This window comes from Portunus trituberculatus, chromosome 15 (assembly GCF_017591435.1).
Source record: "Portunus trituberculatus isolate SZX2019 chromosome 15, ASM1759143v1, whole genome shotgun sequence".
NCBI classification, from domain to species: domain Eukaryota; kingdom Metazoa; phylum Arthropoda; class Malacostraca; order Decapoda; family Portunidae; genus Portunus; species Portunus trituberculatus.
In genome coordinates this window covers 216,377-235,788 of record NC_059269.1, presented here as the reverse complement: position 1 = coordinate 235,788, position 19,412 = coordinate 216,377, and the positions used below count along the sequence as shown (strand labels likewise).

The window sequence follows — 19,412 nt, the reverse complement described above, 5'->3', positions numbered from 1 at the left end:
CCATAAATTTGCATTTGCAACTGAAATGCTGAAGGACACAGTTTCCTGACTTCCATAAGATCTGTGCATGTGCATCTACATTCCTTGGAACAGCACCAGGCCAGCATGTGACTCTACCCACTCCTATTCTTCAATGACAAGTGGCAGTGCTGCAAAATCATGGACAAATTGTAAAAATAACTGAGCTAAGAATACGAAGCAGCAAAAACACATTATCTTGGCAAATTTAGGGAAAAGTGGATTGTACATGTAGTGGAGTGGATGTGTATTAGAGACACCATGCTATCTTATATCACCTCCACCTTCTCTCCATAACCAGCTTTTGACTTGACTATTACCATCCACCTTATCACCATGACTCCCACCTCTGTCTTGCCACCCACACTGTTATCTACACTCCAGTATGTCCCCAGCCTCCAGAATTCCCCTCCCAGCACTTCACAGCACCCTAGCATCTAGGAACAAGCAGAGGAAGCCCTCTTAGTAAGATGAGAGTGAGATCACATGACCCAAATACCAAATATTCAAAGATAATAGTACAAGTGTTGAATGCTGAATGTAGACAACAGGATGTAGTTAAAACTCAGCAACATGCCAGGATTTCAATCTGTAAAAACATCACCTCTCTTCTACTAAGCCTCATCTTTTCCTCAGTGAAACATAGGTGTCTGAGGCAACTGACAGTAGCCCTTTTCTGTTCCCTCCTACTTCCTCTATTCTCATTTTTGTTCCAAAGGTGGATGTTGTGTCTATGTGCGCAACAACTTGACTTGCTATTGTGCCCATGCTCTTGAATCTTCTGAGTTTTTCACCATCTGGCAGCAACTTTAGAGTCACTCTCTAACTAAATATTTCTGTGCTGTCTACCTCTCATGTAAGTCTTGACTATAAGTAATTATTTGACAATTTAACTTCCAAAGTGGAGCACATTCTGTCTCTATTCTTTTACAGTAATCTCCACTCTTGGAGTCTTCAATGTTCACCACCAGCTTTGGCTTTCCTCTCCCTTCACTGACCAACCTGATGAATTAGCTTTCAACTTTGCTATCCTCCATGACCTAGAGCAACTGGTGCAACACCCTACTTAAGGGCATGCTGCAGTCAAGATTTGAAAAATTAATAAAAAAAAAAGTTATAGGATTTATGATGACATTTTTAGAATGTTATCAGCCAATGATTGCCTTTGATGTGTATGACCATGAATGTGAATATGAATGTGACAAGAGTAATGACATCATGACTTCATGATGTCATGCATAGAGTTACATTCAAAATGTCACACAGGGCTTGTTTTAATTTTATTTTAAATGTGCTTCGGACACAGACATACTTGAAAGATGCCTCAAGAAACATAAAGAACACTTTTTTACAATTTCTCTATATGTCATGAAATATGATTCTCTTTTTAAGTTTTTGCATCTCATGATGTCATCAAAACATCATGAAAAGCGGTTACTTTGCCTCACTAAAAACTGTCTAATCACTTCAGGGAAAAACTGGTCTGACAAAATGCTACCCCAATCCCTGTCAATAAGCACACCAAGTTTCAAGGCAGCATGTATAATGGTTCATTTTATAGCTTTTTATATCTTGAAAAATCATGTTATGAGATATGGATCTTTAATGTTTAAAAGTTTAGCACCCACGTTATGGTTTTATCAAACTTAGTAGATTTATATTATATGTTGTCTGTTGATCTATAGAGAAATTGCACAAAAAGAATCATCTAACTATTCCCATATTTATTACTTCATTTTGGGAGCTATTTACCGAGTGGTGACACTATCAGAATTCCTGGCTTATGCTGTTACCCTATCTTCTCCGTTGGGTTCCTCCGATTACTATCTCATTTCTGTATCATATTCTATTTCTCCAATCCTTCCTCAGGATCCCCCAAGGCAGAGGTGCCTAAGGTATTTTATCTCACCCAGCTGAGGAAACCTGAGGAGGTATTAAGCTGATTTTCCCTGGAATGATTATTGTTTTCGTGTCAGAGACCCATCTCTGTGTGCTGAATACATGAGGTGATAGTGTCTGGCATGGAGTCGTACATTCCTCATTCTTTTTCTCAACCTAAACCTTCTAAACCTTGGTTTAACATAGCCTGTTCTCGTGCTATACACGATAAAGAGGTTGCTCATAAAAGGTACTTGAGCCTTCTATCACCTGAATCTCATGCACTTTATATTTCTGCCCAGAATCATGCAAAGTCTGTTCTACAATTTGCCAAACACTCCTTCATAAATAGAAAATGTCAAAATCTTTCAAACTCAAACTCCCCTTGAGACTTACAGCATCTGGCCAAAACATCTCCAATAACTTCACTTCTTCATCTTTTCCTCCTTTATTTCATCATGACGGCACCACTGCCATCTCTTCTGTCTCTAAAGCTGAACTCTTCTCTCAAACCTTTGCTAAAAACTCCACCTTGCATGATTCTGGGCTTGTCCCTCCCTCGCCTCCTCCCTCTGACTGTTTCATGCCTACAATTAAAGTTCTTCATAATGATGTTTTCCATGCCCTCGCTGGCCTAAACCCTCGGAAGGCTTATGGACCCGATAGGCTCTCTACCTTTGTTCTCAAAAACTGTGCTTCCGTGCTTGCACCTTGCCTGGCCAAACTCTTTCAACTTTGTCTATCAACTTCTACCTTTCCTTCTTGCTGGAAGTTTACCTACATTCAGCCTGTTCCAATCCCCAGACTACCACCCTATTGCAATAATTTTTTTTAATCTATCCTGAATAGGAAAATTCTCAAACATGTCACTTCACAATCTTCTCTCTGATCACCAGTATGGCTTCTGTCAAGGTCGCTCTATTGATGATCTTCTGGCGTTCCTTACTGAGTCTTGGTCATCCTCTTTTAGAGATTTTGGTGAAACTTTTGCTGTTGCATTAAGCATATCAAAAGCTTTAGATAGAGTCTGGCATAAAGCTTTGATTTCCAAACTGGCCTCCTACAGTTTCTATCCTTCTCTCTGCAACTTTATCTCAAGTTTCCTCTCCAACTGTTCTATTGCAGCCATAGTAGACGTCCACTGTTCTCCTAAATCTATTGACAGTGGTGTTCCTCAGGGTTCTGTCCTATCATTCATTCTCTTTTTATTATTCATTAATGAGCTTCTTCACCAAATTTCTCGTCCAATCCACTCCTACACTAGTGATATTACACTACACTTTTCCACGTCTTTTCAGAGGTGAGCAACCTTTCAGGAAGTCAGCAGATCACACAGGGATGCCACAAAACGCCTGACTTCTGATCTTTCTAAGATTTCTGATTGGGGCAGAGAAAACTTAGTCATGCTCAATGCCTCAAAAACTCAATTCCTCCATCTATCAACTCAAGACAACCTTCTAAACAACTATCCCCTCTTTTTCAATGACACTCAGCTGTCCCCATCTTCTACTTTCAATATCCTCAGTCTGTCCTTTACTCATAATATAAACTGGAAATTTCACATCTCATCTCTTCCTAAAACAGCTTCTATGAAGTAAGGTGTTCTGAGATGTCTCTGCCAGTTTTTTCACCCCTTCAACTACTAACTCTGTACAAGGGCCTTATCCATCCTTGTATGGAGTACTCTTCGCATGTTTAGGGGTTTCCACTTGCACAGTTTTATTAGATAGAGTGGAATCAAAAGCTTTTCGTCTCATCAACTCCCTTCTCTGACTGACTGTCTTCAGCCTCTTCCTCACTGCCGGAATGTTGCATCTCTTGCTATCTTTTATTGCTATTTCTTGCTCATTGCTCTACTGATCTTTCTAACTGCATGCCTTCCCCCCTCCTGCAGCCTCACTGCACAAGGCTTTCTTCTTCATCTCACCCCTATTCTGTCCACCTCTCTAATACAAGAGCTAACCAGTACTCTTAATCATTTATATGTATCTTCCTCTGGTAAACTCTGGAACTCCATGCCTGCTTCCGTATTTTCATCTTCCTACGGCTTGACTTCTTTTAAGAGAGAGGTTTCAAGACATTCGTCCCTGACTTTTGGATAACTTATTATCTTTAAGGGAACTGGCAATCCAGTGGGCCTTCTTTTTTTTTTTTTTTTTCCTGCCCTTGGCCAGCTTCCCCTCTTGCATTAAACAAATCACACACACACACACACACACACACACACACACACACACACACACACACACACACACACACACACACACACACTAGAACTAGAAAAAGTAAAAAAGGAAAAGGACTTGGGAGTGACAATAGAAGAAAATAATCAACCGGTTAGCCATATTGATAGAATTTTCAGAGAGACGTATAATTTGCTAAGGAATATTGGAGTAGCATTTCACTATATGGACAAGGAAATGATGAAGAAATTGATAAGTACTAAAATAAGACCTAGATTGGAATATGCAGGAGTTGTGTGGACTCCCCATAAAAGAAACACATAAGAAAATTAGAGAGACTACAAAAATGGCTACAAGAATGGTTCCAGAATTTAAAGGGATGGCATATGAGGAGAGACTAAAGGCAATGGATCTACCAACCTTGGAGCAGAGAAGAGAGAGGGATCTGATACAAGTTTATAAATTGATTAACGGAATGGATGAAGTGGATAATGAGAAACTGATCCTGAGAGAAGAATATGACTTTAGAAGCACAAGATCACATAGTAAGAAACTAAGGAAGGGACGATGTCTGAGAGATGTTAAAAATTTAGTTTCCGCAAAGATGTGTTGAGACTTGGAACAGTTTGAGTGAGGAAGTGGTATCAGCAAAGAGTGTACATAGTTTTAAAGAAAAATTGGATAAGTGTAGATATGGAGACGGGACCACACGAGCATAAAGCCCAGGCCCTGTAAAACTACAACTAGGTAAATACAACTAGGTAAATACACACACACACACACACACACACACACACACACACACACACACACACACACACACACACACACGTCGCCGCCATCGCTGAGAGAGGACAGCTGCTGGACGGAAGAAAGAAAGAAAATACCTATGGTATTACAGGGCCCGGGTAACTCTAAGTTTGTGTCCGTTAATGTCCTATTGTCTCTTAGTGTTGAAAGAGAGTGATATGGAGAGTGATCCCTGAGAGGGGAGTGTGGACGGTGATCGTTCTGGCCGTAATCAGCTGACAACAACAAAAATGGCGTCCAGGCAAACTAGAGACTTTGAAGGTTTTATTACTACGCCAAAAGGACTGCAGAAACTTGATATGGATGCAAGAATCCAGGCACTGGAAAGTAAGTTCCTAAACATTTTGTCAATAGAAGAAAAACTGGATAGAGTTCTAGCCGAAAATGATTCGTTCAAAAAAGAGATCTATTTGTTAACGCTAGCGAACAAAGAACTATTGAAGGAAAAAGTAGAGATGGAGAAAGAAAACCAACAACTAAGGAAACAATGTGAAGAGATGAAGGCTAAACTCATGGAAATGGAGATAAAAATATCCGAAGGGGACTTGAGGAAAGAGGAATGTCTTAATCTAATTGATACCAGGATGAAAGAAGTGAACCATGAACATCAGGAGGTACAAAGGTCGTTTAGGAGATAGTAAAAAGCAGGAAGAGGAAAATAAAGGGATTACAGAGGAAATGGTAAAGGCACTAAAGGAAAATGAGTATGTGGTGAGAGATATTGCTGAAAAGAAAAATGTGTGATCATAATAGGATTGAGGAGGAAACTAACAGGAACTGGCAGGACAGGAGGGATAAGGAAAATGACAAGATTAAGTCTTTACTGAACAAGATCTCTGTGGAAGAAGAGGACTTATATTCTGAGGTAGAAGAAAGTGTGAGATTGGGAGCTTTTGAGAAAGGCAAGAATAGACCATTAAAATTGAAATTAAAGTCTCAGGTGGTAGCGGAGGCCTTGTTGAGGAGGGCTTGGAAACTTAAGGACTCTGAAGAAACCAAAACAATTTACATAAGAAGAAATATGTCACAAGATGAGAGAATGAAAATGAAGGAGCTTGTATCTGAAGTGAAAGAGAGGAATGACAAAAGAACAGAGGAGGAAAAGATCAAGTTTTTTTGGAGGATGAGAAATGGGAGGCTAAAGAAGTGGTGGATAAAACAGACAGAATAGGCATTACATGGAAGAATGAGACTAGGAATGGAATAAAAGTGACTTACACGAACATAGATGGATTTCTGTCTAAGAAGCTAGAATGTATGAATTACCTAAGAAATAACGAACCGGACATAATGTGTGTAGTGGAAACAAACCTAAGGCCCGAAATAAAGCTAGACTGGTTTGTTGTAAAACACTACAAAGTATGGAGAAATGATAGAAAAATAAAGGAGGTGGTGGTATAATGGTTCTTACTAAGGAAGATCTGATAGTGAAGGAGGTGAACTATAGTAAGAGAAATGAGGAAGTGATAAGTATGCTTATAACAGATGGCAAGAGGGACATTAATATTATAACAGTATACATACCACCCAGAACCAGTGCTTGGGAATATGAACAGTACCAAATGGTGATGAGAAATACTCTAGACAGAATGAAGCAAGAACTCATCAGAAAGGATAGAGTGATGATAGTTGGAGACTTTAATTGCAAAGAAATAGTGTGGGAAGACTACAAAGTGGTGAATGGTGGTGAGTGGGCAGAAGAATTGTTAAAGGTAGCAACAAATAACTTGATGACACAGTGGGTGAGATCACCAACAAGGTGCAGGGGACAAGATGTTGCAGCAAGGTTGGATTTGGTATTTACCAGGGGAATCTCTCTAAAAGAGGAAATTGAACATGAAAGTCCCTTGGGAAAAGCGATCATGATGTCCTAAGCTTTGAGCTGGATACAGAATTAAGCACGAATAAGATTGTGGAACATGCAGGAGGAAAAATTAAATTATACTAGGGCAAATTATAACCATATAAGGGAGTTCTTTAATGAAATTGACTGGTCCGTGGTATACCAGGAAAGGGATATGCAATTGAAATACGATAAATTTATGGATTTGTATAACTCTGCTGTGAAAAGTTTGTGCCATATTACAGAAAGAGGACTTTAAATAATAAACAGTGGTTTAATAGAAATTGTGAAGAAGCAAAAAAGAACAAAGAAAAGGCATGGAAGAAACTTAAGAAAAACAGTGATGTATTATCAAGGGAAGTCTACAAAACAGCAAGGAATAGATATGTTGAAGTAAGGAGAACAGCACAGAAGGAATATGAACAGAGGGTGGTGGAAAACTGTGATAGTGACCCAAAATGTTTTACAAATTCATAAATGGAAAACTAAATAAAAGGAGGCAATAGAAAAGGAAAAAAATGGGAAGAAGTATATGAAGATGCTGGAGATATAGCTGAAATTTTGACTTTTGCAAAGTGTTTACAAAGGAGGAGCATTTTATGGGAGGAAGGCCTATGGAAATAAAGCAAATGCAGGACATCATGGTTACTAAGGAAGATGTAAGGAAAATTATAAGCAATCTGGATATTAATAAATCAATGGGGCCTGATGGCATATCTGGGAGGTTGCTAAAAGAATGTAAGGATCAATTGTTGAACCCCATATTTGATATTGTGGAAACCTCCATACGAACAGGATTAGTCCCGAAAGAGTGGAAAAGAGCTGACATTGTGCCTATATATAAGAATGGTAGTAGAATGGAACCGCTAAATTATAGACCAGTATCGTTGACTAGTATATTGTGCAAGGTATGTGAAGAAGTAATTAAAGCTAAGTGGAGTGAGTATCTAGAAAGTGAAAACATTCTGAGTGAAAGACAGTTTGGTTTCAGAAAAGGAAGATCGTGTATCCAATTTATTATGTTTTTATTCAAGAGTGACTGACATACTACAACATAGAGAGGGATGGGTGGATGCTATCTACCTGGACTTGAGAAAGGCCTTTGATAAAGTACCACACAATAGACTGATGTGGAAACTAAAGAAGATTGGAGGAGTAAATGATAAACTAGCAAAATGGATGGAAAATTACTTAATGGGAAGAGAAATGAGAACAGTGGTGAGAGGAAGGAAGTCCGAGTGGAAGAAGGTAACCAGTGGAGTTCCACAAGGGTCAGTGCTTGGTCCCATCATGTTTTTGATTTATGTTAATGATATGCCAGTAGGAATTGACAGTTACATGAACATGTTTGGACGATACTAAAATTATGAGGAGAGTAAAGAATGTGGAAGATTGTAACAAGTTACAGGAAGATCTTGATAAAATATATGAGTGGAGTAAGGAGTGGCAGATGGAATTTAATATAGACAAGACCCATGTTATGAAAATGGGAAGAAGTAGATACAGACCAAACTGGGATTACAGGCTGGGTGATGAGAAAATTAAAGAGACCAATGAGGAGAAAGACTTAGGAGTAACGTGCAAAACACTTTGTCACCGGAGAAACACATTAACAAGATTTTTGGAAAACATATAACATGCTTCAAAATATTGGCCTTGCATTCCACTACCTAGATGAAGGAATGATGAAGAAGATATTATGTACCTTAATAAGACCCCAGTTAGAATATGCAGCTTGTGTCTGGTCACCGCATATGAAGAAAAATGTGAAGAAGGTAGAAAGGGTACAGAGGCTGGCAACAAGGATGGTACCAGGACTCAGGGAGTTAGACTATGAGGAAAGACTGAGGAAGCTGGGGCGGACCACATTAGAAGAGAGAAGAACAAGAGGAGACATGATAACTATGTATAAATTAGTGAACAAGATTGACATACTGGACAGAGAGTTGATAAAGGTGACCACAAGTAATCATCTCCGAGGACATGGGAAAAAGCTAATAAAAGACATCTGTCTAAATGACGTGAGAAAATACAGTTCCCCGCATCGTAGCATTGATAAGTGGAATAAACTGAGCAGTGATGTCGTTGACGCGGTGTGTGTCAATCAGATGAAAGAGAGATATGACAGGAATGGACGAGGAGACAGGACACAGAGAGCTTAGCTCGGGCCCTGTAATACACAAATAGGTAAATACAAATAGGTAAACACACACACACACACACACACACACACACACACACACACACACACACACACACACACACACACACACACAGATCTCGGTGAAAAGGAAAGAGAAATGTTAAATGAGTTGAGAAAGGAGGCTTTAAAAAAAAATGAAGAGAGGACAGAAGAGGAGAAGAAAGAGTTTTTCTGGAGAATCTTGGATATGAGACTGAGGAAGTGGTTCATAACCCAGAAAAGTACAGCAAGAAAGGACTAAAGAAACTTACGTATGAGCGGAATGTAATGTATTCAACATAAATGGAGTGATATCGGGATTTTAGAACTCAACGATTACTTGAGGACAAGAACCCAGATATTGTGGGTCTTACTGAAACAAAACTGAGAGAGGAGAAGACCTGATGATGGTTGGAGAAGGAAATATAATGTTTGGAAAAGAAATAGAGTAGGTAAGATGGGAGGAGGAGTGATGTTGCTGGTTAAAAAGATATAAAGGTGGATCAAGTGAAAGAAGGTATGGGAAAGGCAGAAGTGCTAAAGATCAGAGCAGAAACTAATGAAGGAAAAAGAGGCACTACATAGTGGTGTACGTACCACCTAAGACAAATGCATGGTCAGTACAGGAATATGAAGAAATGATAAGTGATACAGGAACATGTCTGGAAGAAATGTTGGGTGGCTGTGAACGAACTATAATGATGGGAGATTTTAATTGTAAAGAGGTGTGTTGGGAGGACTGGTCAATGGAAGGATCAGAGACAACATGGGAAATACACTATTGACACTGGCAATGGAAAATGTGTTAACTCAGTGGGTCAAAGAAGATACTAGGTTTGGAGGAGAGGAGCATCGTCAAGACTGGACTTGGTCTTTAGTACAGAGCCAATGGTCATTGAGGAGATGAGGGTGGAGTGCCCTTTAGCAAAGAGTGATCATGCAGTTTTGGAGTTCAAGGTGATAGATGAAGAGAAATCTAGAAGAAATGAAGAATATAAAGTGGGAAGATGGAATTATGCCAAGACAGATTTTGGAAACCTAAAGAAATTCTTTCAAGAGACAAATTGGATGAAATTCAAGAGTGCTAAGGAGCAAATGAAAAGTGGAAGGAATTTATAAAAATATACAAAGAAGGTGAGAAAAATTTGTACCAATAAGACAACATAGAAGTTGGAAAGCAGGACTGGTTTAACGATAGATGTGAAAAGGCTAGAACAAGAAAAGAGGATGCATGGAAGAGGTGGAGAAGGAAAAGACGGATTAAGCAGTGGGAAAGTTACAAAAGAGCAAGAAATGAATATGTGTTGATTAGAAGAGAAGAAAGAAAGAAACAAGAAAAGGATATAATTGATAAATGTAAAGACCAACCAAGGCTTTTTACAGACATGTGAACAACAACATCAAAAATAGAAAGTATTGAAAGTTTAGAAGTAAATGGAGTATGCAGTGAAGATCCCAGGAAATGGCAGAGGCTATGAATGGATGCTTTCGGAAGGTATTCACAAAGGAGACTGCTTTTGACAAACCACTGGTAATGGAACAGAAAGGGATTATGAAGGAGTTTCAAGTAACTGTGGAGGAGATCAAGAATATGATGGGGAGTTTAGAAGTGAGAAAAGCTGTGGGACCTGATGGGGTATCAGGATGGATTTTAAGAGAATGCAGGAGCAACTGGCAGAAAAAGTTTGTGAAGTAATTGATGCCTCATTAAGGGAAGGTGTAGTGCCCCAAGACTGGAAAAGAGCTAACATTGTCCCAATTTATAAATCAGGTAACAAAGAGACCCATTGAACTATAGACCAGTGTCACTTACAAGTGTGGTAGCTAAGATGTGTGAGAGGGTGGTGAAGAATAGATGGACAGACTTCTTGGAGAAAAATGACATACTTTGTGAGTGTCAATTTGGTTTTAGAAAAGGCGTTCATGCACGACAAACCTGATATGTTACTATTCGAGGGTGATAGATGTAATACAGGAAAGAGATGGTTGGGCTGATGGAATATATCTGGATTTAAAAAAGGCCTTTGATAAGGTACCACACCAGAGACTGATCTGGAAACTTGAAATGGTAGGAGGAGTGCATGGCAGTTTACTAAAATGGATGGAAGACTTTTGGTAGGAAGAGAAATGAGAACAATAATTAAGGACAGACCATCAGAATGGGGCTTGGTGGAGAGTGGAGTTCCACAGGGATCAGTGTTGGCACCAGTAATGTTCGCGGTCTACATAAATGACATGGTGGATGGGGTGTCCAGTTATGTGAGCCTATTTGCAGGCGATGCAAAATTGTTAAGAAAAGTGAGATGTGACAAAGATTGCGAACTACTCCAGGAAGACTTGGACAGAATATGGAAATGGAGCTGTACATGGCAAATGGAGTTCAACACGACAAAATGCAAGAAATAGAGTTTGGCAAGAGTGAAAGAAGAATCAGGAGTATGTACAAGATAGGAAATGAAGACATAAAACCAGTCATGAAGAAAAAGACCTTGGGGTGACAATTACCAATGACCTATCGCCAGAGAGACATATAAACAAAATAATTGGAGAAGTATTGAACTTATTGAGGAACATAAGAGTGGCGTTCGTATATTTAGATGAAGAAATGATGAAGAAAATAATTACTGCAATGATAAGACCGAGGCTTGAATATGCAACAATACAGTGGGCTCGAACTTAAAGAAACACATAAGGAAACTAGAGAAAGTACAGAGGGCTGCAACAAAAATGGTGCCTGACTTAAGAGATTTGACTTATGAAGACAGACTGAAAAGAATGCAACTTCCGACCCTGGAAAACAGAAGAAAGGGAGACCTGATAGCAATATACAGAGTGATGATTGGCATGGAAAAAATGGATAGGGAAGATCTGTGTATGTGGAATGAAAGAATGTCGAGAGGGCATGGGAAAAAACTAAAATGGCCACTTATAGGAGAGATGTGAAAAATATAGCTTCCCTCATAGAAGGGTGGAAGCATGGAATAGTTTAGACGTGGAAGTGGTCAGCAAGGAATATTCATGATTTTAAGAAAAAGCTGGACATTAGTAGATATGGAGACGGGACAACACGAGCATAGCTCTTTTCCGTATGTTACAATTAGGTAAATACAATTAGGTAAATACACACACACACACACACACACACACACACACACACACACACACACACACACACACACAGAGAGACAGGTTGAGGCGGAGACTAGCGCAGTTGACGATCAGCTGATCTTCACTACATACCTGTTGTATAGTATTTACAGTGGCCTGGGCAGGTAGTGTGGACTCATTTTTTTTCATGAAATCAATTATTAAGGAATAATGAGTGAAAAGATATTCCATCAAATGCAGACAGAGAATAGAGAAGCTGATGATGACTATGTTGGTGAGGAGAACGCATTGAAGGGTTCGATACGACTACTTCACTACTTAAGAGTGTTCAATATTGAATGTAAACTAGATAAACTGATAAAGGAGAAGATGGAAATGAAAGAGAATAAAGAACAGGAAATGGAGTTTATAAGACTGAGAGAAAGGATAAGAAAAGTGGAAGAAAATGAAGCTAGGCTAAGAGCGAAAACGAAGAACTAAAAAGGAAGTAGCTAACTACAAGAAGCAGATGGAAGAAGGACTCGGTAAAGCCGAGAAAGAAAAGGAAAAGCTAGATCTAGTAAACAAGGAAGAGGAAAGAGTACAGAACGTGATTAAAAAGAAGTACAAGCATGGAGAGTCCAAGATAAGAAAGATAAGGCTGATTTTCAGGAGGTGATTCAAGAACAACTTAAAGAAAAAGAAGAAAATATGACAAACAAAATGATAGGAGTCCTCAAGACAAAAGAAAATCTAGTTAGAGAAATTGCAGAAAAAAGAAGAGTGTAGTCGTATTTGGAATAAAAGAAAAAATATAAAATATAGACCAAAAAGAAAAAGAAGAAATGAAATCAGTCAAAGACCTACTGAAGAATCTAATGACGAAGATAGGCAGAACTTGGAAGAGGAAGTAGAAGAAATAAACAGAATGGGACCATATCAAGAAGGAAAAACGAGACCAATTAAAATACTACTAAAATCACAAGCAGCAACAGAAGAAATATTATATAGAACAACAAAACTTAGAGAAACAGAAGGCTGCAAGGATATCTATATAAAGAAAAATAGAAATGAGGAAGAAAGGAAGAGATACAATGAACTGGCAGCAGCAGTAAGGAAAAGAATAATGAAAGGTCAGAAGAGGAGAAGAAGGCATTTTTTTGGAGAATTCTAGGAGACAGGATAAGGAAATGGTATATAAACGAGAAGGAAGAGAAAAAAGTGGAACAAGTTTAACTAAAAATGATAAAGGCAAAAGACTAAAAATGATGTATACGAACATAGACGGGTTTTATCAAGTAAATTAGAATTAAGAGATTACATAAAGAAAGAAAATCCAGATATTGTATGCCTGGCTGAAACAAAACTAAATGAGGCAATCAAAATAGATTTGGATAATAGGTATAATGTATGGAGAAGAGACAGAGTGGGTAAAGGAGGAGGAGGAGTCATGATAATGTTAAGGAAGGAGATAGTGATAAACCAAGTGGAATGTGGGAAGGAAAAGCAGAAGTATTGTATATTAAGATGCATATTAATAAAAAAGAGATAACAATCATTGTAACATATGTGCCACCAAAAACAAATTCATGGACCAATCAAGAATATAAAGACATGATAGATGACACAATAAGGAGTCTAATGAGAATCGTTAAAGAAAGGAGAAAAGTGATATTAGTAGGAGATTTCAACTGTAAAGAAGTGGACTGGGAAAATTATGAAAGTGGTATGGGGAAGAAGCCTGGGAGAAAGATTCTTGAACCTAATGATAGACAATATGATGGACCAGAGAGTAAAGGAATGCACAAGATTCAGAGGAAACGACGAGCCGGCGAGATTGGACCTAGTTTTTACAAGGGTATACAAATGAATGATGATATAAGATATAAGTGCCCATTGGGAAAGAGTGACCATGCAATATTAGAAATAGATATAGAAGAAGGAAAGGAAGATAGAGACGATTCATACAAAGGAGACCGATTAAATTACAGAAAGGCTGATATTGAGAATCTCAAGAACTATTTTAAAACGTAGACTGGGAGGAGATGGAAAACTCAGAGACAATGCAAGACAAATATAACTTATTTTTGGAAATATACAAAACAGGAGTCAGGAATATGTCCCAAAATATAGACCTAAAGAAGAAGGAAAGAAAGATTGGTTTAATGCAAGGTGTGCTAGGGCAAAGGAGAAAAGAGATGGAGCATGGAAAAGGTGGAGGAGAAATAGAATCCAACAAACAAGGAAAACTTCAAGGCAGCAAGAAATGAATATGTTAAGGTGAGGAAGGAAGAGGAAAAGAACTTGAAAAGATATTGTCGAAAAATGTAAGGAGCAACCAAAATTGTTCTATAGATTCATAAATGGAAAAATTAGGCAAAAAGAAACAATAGAAAGGTTAAAAGGAGAGAACGGGATGGTGGAAGACCCAAAAGTATGGCAGAACTATTAAATAAAAATTCCAGGAGGTCTTTACTAAAGAATCCAAATTTGAGAGGCCACAGGGTAATAGAGACAATCTATATGAAAGAGATTAAAGTAACCAAGCTTGAAATAAAAGAGTTAATGAAGGAACTGGATGAAGAGAAGGCAATGGGACCGGATGAAGTCTCAGGCAGAATACTGAAAGAATGTAGGGAAGAACTAGCAAGTCCTATATACAACATCATAAAATGCTCAATAGAAAATGGAACAGTGCCAGTAGAATGGAAAAGAGCTGAGGTGGTTCCCATATATAAGAGCGGAAGGAAGAAGAACCTTTAAATTACAGACCGGTATCACTAACTAGTGTAATATGCAAGATGTGTGAAAGAATAATAAAGAAACAATGGATCGAGTTCCTTGAAGACAACAAATTAATATCAAATAGCCAATTTGGTTTTAGAAAAGGACGGTCTTGTGTAACTAATTTATTGAGTTTCTATTCTAGAATAGTTGATAGAGTACAAGAGAGAGAGGATGGGTTGACTGCATCTATTTGGATTTAAAAAGGCGTTTGACAAAGTGCCACATGCAAGATTACTGTGGAAGTTAGAGGAGAAGGGTGGCTTAAAGGAAGCACATTGAGATGGATAGAAAATTATTTGAGGGAGAGAAATAAGGACGGTAGTTAAAGATATGAAGTCCAAGTGGAGAGCAGTAGAAAGCGGAGTGCCACAGGGGTCAGTATTGGCACCAATACTTTTCCTCATTTATATTAACGACATGCCAGAAGGAGTGAACAGCTACATAAATTTGTTTGCGGATGATACGAAACTGTGCAGAGTTATAAAGCAAAAGGAGGATTGTGAAATACTGCAAGAAGACCTAAATAAGATCTGGGAATGGAGTAAAAAGTGGGAAATGGAATTCAATGTGAACAAAAGCCATGTCATGGAAATGGGAAAGAGTGAAAGACGACCTGTGGGAATCTATAAGATGGGAGATGGAGTAGAACTGGAGAAAGTCAAAAGGAAAAGGACTTAGGAGTGACGATGGAAGAAAACAATCAACCAGTAAGCCATATTGATAGAATTTTTAGAGAAACATATAATTTGCTGAGGAATATTGGAGTAGCATTTCACTACATGGACAAAGAAATGATGAAGAAATTGATAAATACTATAATAAGACCCAGATTGGAATATGCAGGAGTAGTGTGGACCCCTCATAAAAGAAACACATAAGGAAATTGGAGGCTACAAAAATGGCTACAAGAATGGTCCCAGAACTTGAAGGGATGACATATGAGGAGAGACTAAAGGCTATGGATCTACCAACCTTGGAACAAAGAAGGGAGAGGAGACCTGATACAAGTCTATAAATTGATCAACGGAATGGACCAAGTGGATAATGAGAAACTGATCCTGAGAGAAGAATATGACATCCGAAGCACAAGATCGCATAGTAAAAAGCTGAGAAAGGAAGATGTCTGAGAGATATTAAAAATATAGTTTCCGCAGAGATGTATTGAGACGTGGAACAGTTTAGATGAAGAAGTAGTGTCTGCAACGAGTGTGCACACTTTTAAAGTAAGATTGGATAAGTTTAGATATGGAGACGGGGCCACACAAGCATAAAGCCCAGGCCCTGTAAAACTACAACTAGGTAAATACACACACACACACACACACACACACACACACACACACACACACACACACACACACACACACACATTAGAACATTAGATTGGGAAAAGATGTTACAAATCAGAGAAGTGCAAAAAAAATGAGATTTTTATGAAATATTATAAAGGAGTTATGAAATTTGTACCAAAGTATAAACCGAGAGAGGAAGGAAGAAAGGATTGGTTTAATGCAACTTGTGTTAAGGCTAAACAAAAGAGAGATATGGCTTGGAAAAGATGGAAAAAGAGCAGGAATATACTAAATAAGGAGAATTATAGAGTGGCGAGAAATGAGTATGTGAAGTGAAGGGAAGGAAAGAGGAAGAAAGAAAATTTGAAAAAGATATTGTAGACAAGAGTAAGGAACATCCAAAATTATTTTACAGGTTCATAAATGGTAAACTTAAAAAGAGAGAGCCCATTGAAAGATTAAAAGGAGAGCAAGGGATAGTAGATGACCCTAAGAATATCGCGGAATTGCTAAATAATAGGTTACAACAAGTATTTACTAAAGAAACAATGTTTGCAAAGCCTCAGAATGTAGAAGGAAATGTGCACATGGATGACATTAAGATACCTAAAAAGGAGTTATATAAAATGTTGGAGGAACTTAAAGATGATAAAGCGATGGGACCAGATGAAGTTTCAGGCAAATTATTGAAGGAATATAGAGAAGAATTGATAGATCCATTATATGATATAAGGTGCTCATTAGAAACTGGGGAAGTACCGGTAGAGTGGAAAAGAGCTGAAGTGGTGCCCATTTATAAGGGAGGCAGTAAGGAAGAGCCTCTTAACTATAGACCTGTCTTTAACAAGTGTGGTCAGTAAGATTTGTGAGAGGGTGATAAAGAAATATTGGATACGGTTCCTGGAGGATCATAAGTTATTATCGGATCATCAATTTGGCTTTAGGAAAGGGAGGTCATGTGTAACAAATCTACTGAGCTTTTATTCGAGAGTGGTTGACAAAATACAAGAGAGAGAGGGATGGATGGACTGTGTATATTTGGATTTAAAAAAAGCTTTTGACAAGGTACCTCACATGAGACTGCTATGGAAATTAGAGATTTATGGAGGACTGAAGGAAAAGTGTTAAAGTGGATGGAAAACTACTTGAGATGGAGGAGATGAGAACGGTAATAAGGGATGCAAAGTCGGACTGGTTGGTGGTGGAGAGTGGAGTCCCACAAGGCTCAGTGCTGGCACCAATACTTTTCCTTGTCTATATTAATGATATGCCAGAGGAGTAAACAGTTATATTAATTTGTTTGCGGATGATGCGAAGTTGTGTAGGTGTGTGAAGAGTGAAGAAGATTGTGAAATTTTACAGGCAGATCTGGATAGGATTTGGGAGTGGAGCAAGAGGTGGGAGATGGAATTTAATCTGAGCAAAAGTCATGTGATGGAGATGGGAAGAGTGGAAGACGGCCAAGAGGGTCATATAAGATGGGTGAAGAAGTAGTGTTGAAAAAGGTGGAAAAGGAAAAGGATTTGGGAGTGATAATACAAGACCATGGGCAGTTTGAGGCTCATATTGACAAGATGTTTGGAGAAACATAATTTGATTAGAAATATTGGATTAGCCTTTCATTATATGGATAAAGATATGATGAAGAAATTAATTAGTACAGTAATTAGACCAAGATTGGAATATGCTGGGGTGGTTTGGGCCCCTTATAAAGGAAGCATATAAGGAAGTTGGAGAGATTGCAGAGAATGGCAACAAAAATGGTTCCGGAATTGGCAGAAATGACCTATGAGGAGAGATTAAAAGAAATGAATTTGCTTACCTTGGAACAAAGAAGAGAAAGAGGAGATTTAATACAGGTTTATAAACTGTTGAACGGTTTGGATGAAGTGGATAATGAGCAAATGATGTTGAGAAGAAAATTTAAATAGAACTACGAGATCGCATAGTAAAAAGATAGCCAAGGGAATATGCTTGAAGGATGTGAAGAAATATAGTTTCCCACAGAGATGTGTGGAGGTGTGGAATAGTTTGAGTGAGAAGGTGGTGTCAGCAAGGAGTGTGCATAGTTTTAAAGGAAAGTTGGATGTGTGTAGATATGGAGACGGGGCCACACGAGTATGATACCCAGGCCCTGTAAAATTACAACTAGGTGAATACAACTAGGTGAATACACACACACACACACACACACACACACAAATGGGACTACCAAGCTTACGAGATAGTAGAGAACAAGGGAACCTAATAACAATGTACAAAATAGTCAATGGCACTGAAAAGATAGACAAGGAAGACCTAGTGCTGGTGACAGAAGAAGATAGAAGGAATAAGAGGACATGTAAAGAAAATCAGGAAAAAATTGGATAAAATTATAGTCTGCCTTCTCAAGGCCATGTTCTGAAAATGACAAACAATATAAAACATTAATATTTATGATCAACTAATCTACTGGTACCATAGAAAAAATAATATAATTATTTCCATCATGGCACATTAGTACTTATCCTGATACAAGAGAGTCATAGACCTTTGTAATAATGATGAAAGTCAAGTATGCCATCGTATCATGCATGGCCTACATTCTGAGAGATCTCCTACAGTATCCGGGAAAGAAAACACACCATCTTAGCAGAAAGCAGCCATGATGCAATAAGTGTGTCATCAGATATGTCATTAGTGCCCCAATGAAGCAAAATATGCGTCATCACGTTGAAGGAGTTTAACGCACTAATATCAAATGTACGAATATGGCAAAATGTCCTCTGCATATAAAATAATACAACACATCGTGTTAAATAATAATTTTCTAATTTCCTGGAAAAGAAAGATGCGAAGTGCTTTTATTGTTTCTGTGATCTAGTAGTGTACTGAATCTTTTTTTTAATATTCAAGTAACAAAATCCCCAAAATAGCCAGACTTTCCCAATGGGACGGAATGCAATCCCCCTATTACCATTGTTTTCTATGAAAATATTACAACTGAATAATGTGATAATTAATAATGTGACAGCTCCAGGAATGTAACCCTCACATTAATCAAGACTTGACTGTACTTCAACTTATATTATAATCCTCCACAAAGAAACCCTGCTGGAACAATATTTCTGACAGTGTATAAAGGCAGCCTCCACAATGCACATGTCAATAGTGATGAGGATAAGCATACAGCATGGATTAGCCATGCGCAGAGTAAAAGTAAAAATACCCAAGTTTGAATGACATGATGAATGATAACAATTAAACCAGTGACATGGGATGAGGCTTTAAGAGCAGATCTATACAATCAAGGGCACAAAAAAGTAATTTTTTTTTTTTTATGTTACATGAGG

The 19,412-nt window shown here is 38.2% G+C and overlaps 1 protein-coding gene across 1 annotated transcript in view; it reads right to left on the bottom strand.

Annotated features, from left to right (window-relative positions):
* The window catches only part of LOC123503940 (RAC-beta serine/threonine-protein kinase-like), a 147,220-nt gene that overhangs the window by 97,449 nt on the left and 30,359 nt on the right, over positions 1-19,412 (bottom strand). The window lies entirely within an intron of this gene.